This window comes from Galeopterus variegatus, unplaced genomic scaffold (assembly GCF_000696425.1).
Source record: "Galeopterus variegatus unplaced genomic scaffold, G_variegatus-3.0.2 Scaffold4135, whole genome shotgun sequence".
NCBI classification, from domain to species: Eukaryota; Metazoa; Chordata; class Mammalia; order Dermoptera; family Cynocephalidae; genus Galeopterus; species Galeopterus variegatus.
In genome coordinates this window covers 165250-173842 of record NW_007730246.1, presented here as the reverse complement: position 1 = coordinate 173842, position 8593 = coordinate 165250, and the positions used below count along the sequence as shown (strand labels likewise).

At 39.3% G+C, this 8593-nt stretch overlaps 1 long non-coding RNA gene across 1 annotated transcript in view; it reads left to right on the top strand.

Moving 5' to 3' along the window:
* The first annotated feature begins 161 nt into the window (after positions 1-161).
* Positions 162-8593, top strand: part of LOC103602423 — a 73532-nt gene continuing 65100 nt past the window's right edge. Inside the window, exon 1 of the long non-coding RNA XR_551529.1 lies at positions 162-393. This is a non-coding gene — a long non-coding RNA (uncharacterized LOC103602423). The remainder of the gene's footprint in view (positions 394-8593) is intronic.

The following is an 8593-nucleotide window of genomic DNA, read 5'->3' as shown; positions in this document are numbered from 1 at the left end:
CTGCCCGGCCTCAGCTCCCGCCTCCAACTCGCCCCGCGCGCGCCCGGTCGCCTCCAGCAACGCCCCGCCCACGCCAGGCCCCCCACACCTCAAAACAGCTTCCCGGCTTCGCGGCGCGCCGGAAGTACGTCATCTCCCGAGGCAAGATGGGCGCATCTTGACACCGAAAGAGAGCCCGTGGATCTGGAATTCTCAACCGGTGAAGTGTCATATGCTCTATAACTGTGATATTCCGCTCTTCTCCAAAATTTAAAGAAAAAGTCACAGAGAACGTACCTGGGCCATGGGATGCGTCGGAAGGGCACAGACTTACAAGCACACAGGCGCCGATTCCAGTCCAGAGCCACTTGTTTGTACGACCTCAGGTGAAATGAATACAATAACCTCCTTCAGGTAGGGTGATGATATACGTATATCCTAGCTCCATAAATGTTATCGTTATTATTACTGGCCCGAAAGGACCTCGTGAGACACCTCATTCTATCAAGTCCGATCCTTCCTCTTGGTTTGTGTGTTGCAGTGTTGTTGCGGGCAGGTCGTGCACAAGAATACCAAAGATTCTTACGTATTCTGTTCTAATGCATCCGTCCGAGTAAGCCATCAGCCTTACACTGAGAGCAGAACATTCCCCCAAACAGTATTTCAGGAAAATCTTCCCTAGACTTCACTTAAATATAGCGAAGAAGTTTTGTTAAACAGACCCAATGCATTTATGGCTAGCTGTCATTTTTTTGAATTATACCCTTTTATTGAGCCGAAGACTTCCTGCCTGTTTCTACCATGCTCTGATTCTGGTTCTGCGTTCCATGCCTATACAAAAATTGTCTAATTCCACATGTTTAAAGTACCAAGATGAACCTGTCGTCTTTCCTGATTATCCTCTCAATACATGCCAGTTTGTGAAAATCCCAGCTAAAAGGCAGTGCCAAAAGTATAACAAAATATAACAAAAACGTAAATAATAGTTGATGATGGTACTGTGAGGTCTGGTCCCTTGATCTGGAGACTCATAAAAGTAATTTTTAAGAGATTAATTGTTTGTTGCATTATGTTGACACTTATGCCATAGGAATTAAACGACCTTCATCCTTACCGTCTAATTAATTATGTGCTAATTGAGGTTAAAGACATGGGATTCCACATAATTTAATTCAACCTCCTAGGCTCTAGGAGAGTAATGGCACTCACTGAAAGATGCCTTACCTTGTTTCATCCGGGGGTGGTTTAAATTCATATTATTAATGAAATAGAAAGAGTCTTCCCCTGGTGAGGAAGAGTCTTTCCCTTGGTGAGAAATAACTTTGTGTTAAAAAATAACAAACTTAAAATGTTTTCTTTTCTGTTGCCAGATTTCCTTAAGTTTTTATAAATTCTTCAAAAAGAGAATAATAAGCAGTGTTTCCCAAACTTGAACACAACACTTTTTATTCTTGAAACACTGATTAATATCTTGCAGGATGTGTAGGACACAGTTTGAAAAGTGCTGCCTTTTTATATTTATTGATTTTGAAAGATATGCATGAAACACCATAGAAAGATAAGCATTTAATACTGTAGCATTAAAAAGACTATAAAACAATATATTTTGATCTTTTTAAAAACATTAATAGAAAAAAGAATGAAAGTATTTCTATTAACAATGGTTAGCTGTAGAGTTAGGTTTCTGATTTTTTGCTATGAATATGTCATAGTGTACTTTTATAATTAGTGAAAGAAAGTAAAATTTCCAATTTATAAAATGTTTAAAAAATGAATTATATACTTTTTATTTGTTTCTTCTTGTTACATGGCAAATTACCACAAATTTAGTGGCTTAAATAAACACAAATGTATTTATTGCCTCAGAGTCCATGGGTCAGGAGTCTGGCATGTTTTAGTTGCATGCTCTGCCTAGGGTCTCATGAGGCTGAAATCAAGGTGTCTGCTGACTGCATGCTCTTCTGGAGAGTCAGCTAAGTAAAGATCTACTTCCAAGCTCCCTCAAGTGATTGCCAGAATCCATTGTGGTCTTATGACTAAGGGCTGCACATTCTTGTTACTGCTCTCAGTTCCTAGAGGCCACTCATGGGTCCTTGCTATATGATGATCTCCACAATATGACCGTTTGCTCCTGCAAGCATCCTTCTGACACTTCACCTTCTTTTAAAGGACTCGCCTGATTAGGTCAGGCCCACCCAGGATAATCTCTCTTTTGATTAACTCAAAGTCAATTTATTAGAAACCTAATCATGGAAGTGATGTTCCATCATATTCCCTGGTCCTATTGCACTCAAGTGGAGGGGATTTACAGGGTATTTACACTAGGGTTATTTTTTGTATATACTGTATATATGTGTGTACTATACGGATTTGTGTAATCTCAGTAAAATTACTTAACCTCCTAATCCTCATTTCCCTCAGTTATGTATTTGGAATATTAATATCTAGCTTATTAGGATTGTTGTGATTATTAATTACATTAAGCATATTATGTAATTATATATACATAGTTATTAAATATTTACTTTAGTATCTTTATAAAGTTACTAAATGGTGACTTTCTGTATGGATATATATGCAGTGAATTATAAGCAACATACAGTGGTTCTGAAGTTAATTTCTAGTCCCCTCTAATAAAATGGATTTATTCCAGTCCATAAAGGACACTGACCCCTACTCTGCTATCTCCAGTTGGAATGGCTGTACTGGTCCTGCTGGGGTTCTCTTTCCACATCAACCCCATTCACTGTTGTCTGCTGATCCTTCTCTCTATCCCACACACCTGGTCACGGCCTTGTTGAGTTTGTATTCCAGTTGAACTCTCATCCTCTTTATTTGCAATTGCAGAAAGTCCTCATTGATCTGCAAAGACTTCATCAACTATATTTGTATAGTCCTCTCTATCAGTGTTTCTAATTTTCATCTTGATAGAAGTATTCAGAGTTAGAAACTAAGGTTTTCTTTGCTTCAGTGAATTTTCTATAGTTCCCTATCTATAAAATGTTGTGTTGTTTGAACTTTTTAATCATTCTAAGTATCAGTTTCTCATCTATAAAATGGAGAAAGTATCTATCTTATAAGGCTATTGTCATGGTTATGTGAGATAATTAATGTAACACTCTTAGCAGAGTATGCCCTCAGTGTGTTTTGTATTATTTTTCCTTTCTTCCTGGATATTCTCTCTTCCCACACAGTGACTGTGGGAAGGGTTGAGTAGCATTTGAAAATCTCTCTTTCTCTTTCTCTCTCATTCTCTCTCTCTCTCACCCGCAAAGCCCCTACATATACTTTACAGAAGTCTTTGCACTTGTTACTTCTTTTAATGTGCTATTACACTTCCTCCCTTGCTGAAATAGTCTTGAGTTTTGCTATTTGTTTCATTGCTTATGTATAAGTGGACTACATTTGCTCACATGCTTGAATTTAAGCCAAAACAAGAGCAAGAGGAACCCATGTCATTAAGATTAGGCTTTCTCCAGTGGCACATGGACAAATCCCAAAGTTCTAATATTGTACTATTCTTCAAACTAGTAGTTCTTAACCAAGGGTGATTTTGCTTTCCAGGAGCTATATGGCAATGTCTGGAGATCTTGTTTTTTTAATGACCTGAGAAGGGTGAAGCTCTGGGGGGTGGGGGCAGAGAGGGTGGTTCTAAGAGGCCCAGGGATGCTGCTAACCATCCTACAATGCATAGGATAGTTCCTCACAGCAAAGAATTGTCTATTCTAAAATGTTAGTACGGGCCGGCCCCGTGGCGCACTCGGGAGAGTGCGGCGCTTGGGAGCACAGTGGCGCTCCCGCTGCGGGTTTGGATCCTATATAGGGATGGCCAGTGTCCTCACTGGCTGAGCGTGGTGCGAGAGACACCAAGCCAAGGGTTGCGATCCCCTTACCGGTCACAAAAAAATAAAATAAAATAAAATAAAATGTTAGTAGTACTGAGGCTGAGAAATACTGCTTTACACAAAGGAATTTGTATGGTGTAAGGCAGTCAGTATATTGTTTTAGAAATAAATTAAAATATATGCATTGTCTCATAAATCGTGGTATGTTTATACAATGGAATACCATACAGCAATGACAATCAATGAAGTATAACTATTAGCAATAAGATGGTTGAATCTCACAAAGATAATATTGAACAAGAGAAGTTAGACACAGAAGAATATAGACAATATGATTCATTTTCCATGACAATCAAAAACAGGAAGAATTAATTTGTGGTGTTTGAAGTCAGGATAATCACTATCCTAAAGGTCTGTACAGGGCCAATAATGTTTTGTTTCTGGATCTGGGTGCTTCTTACACAGATGTATGCACTTGGTGAAAATTCATCTGGTATATACTTAAGATTTGTATACTTTTCTGAATGAATGTTTTATTGCAACAAATAGTTTTCAAAACAAAAAGGAAAATATATGCCATGCTGTTTGATTATCATGTTTATGTCACTTATGAGCAAGAGTATCATTTTCTGATTCCTGGGTCCATAGAATAGAAATTTTTGTAGACTATTTTCTTTCCTTTTTTTCCCTCCAGGTGTCAACTATACCTATTTTTGCTTCGAATAGGTGTAATTGAGGTTTTTTTGAAGTTTTCAGGATGATACTCTTTGACCATTGCTTGGAAGTAGTAAAGATATACTGTTTTGGACAGTTCACATATCTAAAAGAGCTTGCTCTGTGTTTTCCAGACACAGAGAACAAAAATTCTGCCTCTGCTCATCCCTGTAGTTTCCCTCTCAATTCTACGCATCTATCTTGTCAAACCTGAGAAATCATCATACAGAAATCTCAATACCCCACAAAAAATTGACATCTAATTTTTTTTTTGGGGGGGGGGTTATTTTTGTTTTTTTGTGGGGTTTTTTTGATGGCTTCTTTCATATTCATATTGTTTTGCAGGTTAATTTGAGTCATTGGATTGGAAAAACAAAAGCCTTTTTAAACACAAAATATTGATGACTCAGATAGGAACACGCAGTATTATTGGTCAAAATTTGGCCTGTTGTGCTGTTTTGGTTTTTTTTTGTTTTTTAGGGTCATTATGGAACCTCAAGTTTTGTCTTCTTTTTTTCTTTTGTCCATTGATGAAACTGTAATTTGCCCGGATAGGAACACGCAGTATTATTGGTCAAAATTTGGCCTGTTGTGCTGTTTTGGTTTTTTTTTTGTTTTTTAGGGTCATTATGGAACCTCAAGTTTTGTCTTCTTTTTTTCTTTTGTCCATTGATGAAACTGTAATTTGCCATCTTCCACACAGTACATTGGATAGCCTTTTTCCTAAAATTGAGCTCTATTTCAAAAGGCTTTCCATTTATAGACAGCTTGAACCTAGCTGGATGGACATGACTACCGTAACAGCTGTCAGACAACAGTGTATGGTGAGTGACTACTGTGCATTGGGGGCCCAACCTCTGCCCCTGATTGTGGAGCGAGATCTACATTCCTTCCTCCCTTACACTTGCCTCCTGGGAGGTTCGGCAGCTGCTTCCCACCACTCCTGCTGCCATGGTCACCACCTGCTTTGTTCCCCACCTATCTTCTATTGTTTTTTTCTTTTTTGTGTGTTTATTTTATTTTTATTTTTTAATTTATCAACATGCAATGTAGTTGATTTTCATATCCCTTTACCAATTCCTCCTTTTCCCCCTTCCTCCTCCCTCTCTTGCCCCCCATCAATATCAAGACTATTTTCTTAAATAGGCTAACAATCAAGTTGTTCTGGAGGGTACAATGGAGATTTTTAAAGCTTATTTTGTTTTTATCACACTGTCCACTAAAGTTTCCTGTAACATTAGCAGTGTATACTTTAAACTATAGAACAAGGTGGGATTCTACAGAGGCAAGCTTTAAAACTATTACAGGATGATGATGGCATTACATCTGATGGTTGACATTGCCATGTCAGAGCAATATGTACTAATACAGTTCTTTCTACTGAGAGGAGGAATTCAAGACATTTGGTAATTTCTATATTTGTTGAGTTTTTTTTCCATTTAAATTACTTAGTCATTGTAGTCTTACAGCTGTTTTTTTTTTTTTTTTTTTTTTTTTTTTTTAAGATGACCAATAAGGGGCTCTTAACCCTTGACTTGGTGTTGTCAGCACCACGCTCTCCCATGAGAGCTAACCGGCCATCCCTATATAGGGATCTGAACACGTGACCTTGGTGTTATCGGCACCACACTCTCCCAAGTGAGCCATGGACTGGCCCCTTACAGCTGTATTTTAAGATTAGGGTAAATTTAATACTGCATTATGCTAAAATCAGGTATTTAATGATTCAGAGTCTATAGTCAGGAGTCCCCAAGACCTCTCTCAAGTTTAATGATTCATTAGAAGAACTCAGAAGAGCTGTTTTACTCCTAGTTACAGTTTATTACAGTGAAAGAATACAGATTAAAATCAGTGAAAGTAAAAGGTTCATAGGGCAGAGTCCAGGAGAGACCACGTATGAGCTTCTAGTTGTCCTCTCTGAGTGGAATCTGTGGAAAGCACTTAACTCTCCCAAGCAATGATGTGTGTCAGTACACCCAAGTACTGCCATCCAGGAAACTAACCTGAGACTTAGTGTCCAGGGTTTTTATTGGGGGTCAGTCATGGAGGCATGGAGCACCCATGTGGGTGACCTTAGCTATTCTGTCTCCAGCCCCTCCAGAGATCAAACTGATACTGTGTGGCCCAAAGCCTCCATCATAAATCATGTTGTTAACACAGACTATCTAGCACAGCACAAAACCCCAGGTAAACAAAGACATTCTTATCAGGCAGGATACTCCAAGAATTTAAAAGTTGTCTCCCAGAAGCTGGTCAAGGGTCAGACCTTTCTTTGGAAGATGCAGAGTTTGGATAACACAGGCCTGCTGAGTTAGTCCTTTACTGCAAGTTTAATAAAATAAACTACTCTAGGGCCGGCCCGGTGGCGCACTGCTACAGTGTGCCACTTGGGAGCACGGCAGCGCTCCCGCCGTGGGTTTGGATCCCACATACAGACCGGCCGCTCACTGGCTGAGCGAGGTGCAGGCGCAACACTGAGAGTTGCGATCCCGTTGCCGGTCCCGGTCCGGTACAGGCGCGACACTGAGGGTTGCGATCCGTTGCCGGTCACGAAAAAAGACAAAAAGGAAAATAAAATAAAATAAAATAAAAATAAAAATAAATAAACTACTCTAATGTGATTTTTTTCTTACCAAAATGTGTTGATATGTGCTAGAATCAAGACTTTTGATACTCTACTTGACAAATCAAACTCAGCTACTTTCATTTCTAGAACCAAATTGTCAGATAAATAAGCATACCCCATGGCAATTACTAACTCAAAGAATTAGGGATGAGAGAAGAGAGACAGGCAAAAGCAGTTGAAAACTTATGGATGCCATCAAGGAGCATACCATCTAATGGGAGAGAGATGACAATAATGTTGCTAGTATATGGCAAGTGGTTATTTGGCGCTAAGTGAGTCACTTGTTATATTACCTTTAATCTTTACCACAGCATTATAAGACAGGTATTTTTATCTCCAATATACATACGGAGAAAACTCAATGAGACATATTGAGAAACTTGCCTATGTTTTGCTGTCAGTAACTGCCGAAACAAGATACAAGTCTCAATAGTCTACTCATGCTGGTGGGAATTTAGGTTGGTAAGGCCTTTCTGGAAAACAGTCAGGCAGTACTTAGTGAAGTAAATGTGCATTGCCCAGTGACCCAACATCCCATGCTTACAAATCCCAGAGAAATTCTCATACCAATCTGTAAAAGGATATCAACAAGAATTTTCGTTGTGACATTATTTGTGGGAGGAGAGTGCACTGGAGACAACCTAGATCTCCATTAGAGAGCAATGGATAAATTTAACATGACAGTTGCATACTTGGAATACTATGCAACAGTGAGAAGCAGAAGATTATGTACATAAAATAATATGACAATATCTTAAAATGTATGTGGGGGGGAAGAAATAGTACAATATGTGTAAACTGAGAATATACATACTAAAAGAAAACCCACATTAGCTATTTTACAAAGGTAAATGCACATTTAAAGACATTTATCCAGCATGTCCCTAGAGGGGATGCCTATAGGGAGGGCAATTGCAGTAAGGACTAGGGAAGAAGAAGAAAATATAAGAGAAGGGCTTTGTATGGACTAAAGATAATAATGTGCAATAAACTGAAGAGTGCGATTGCCTCATCTTTCTGCATCTGAGGAACACTAAGGGAAAAAATAAAGGCAGAGAAATTTTGCTGACCACTGGGGATACGCTGATAAAACAGACAAGGTCCTTGCCTTCATGGAACTTAAATTTATGTGGATAAAAAAGTCATAACTAGGGCTGGCCCGGTGGCGCACTGGATAAGTGCGCCGCTTGGGAAGCGCGGCGGCGCTCCCGCCCGAGGGTTCGGATCCCACATACAGACCGGTTCCCGCTCACTGGCTGAGCGAGGCGCGGGAGCAACACCGAGGGTTGCAATCCCGTTGCCGGTCCCCAGTCCGGTACGGGGGCAACACTGAGGGTTGCGATCCGTTGCCGGACATGGAAAAAAACAAAAGACAAAAAAAAAAAAAAAAAAAAGTCATAACTAAATGGATAAATATTTTTAAAGAATA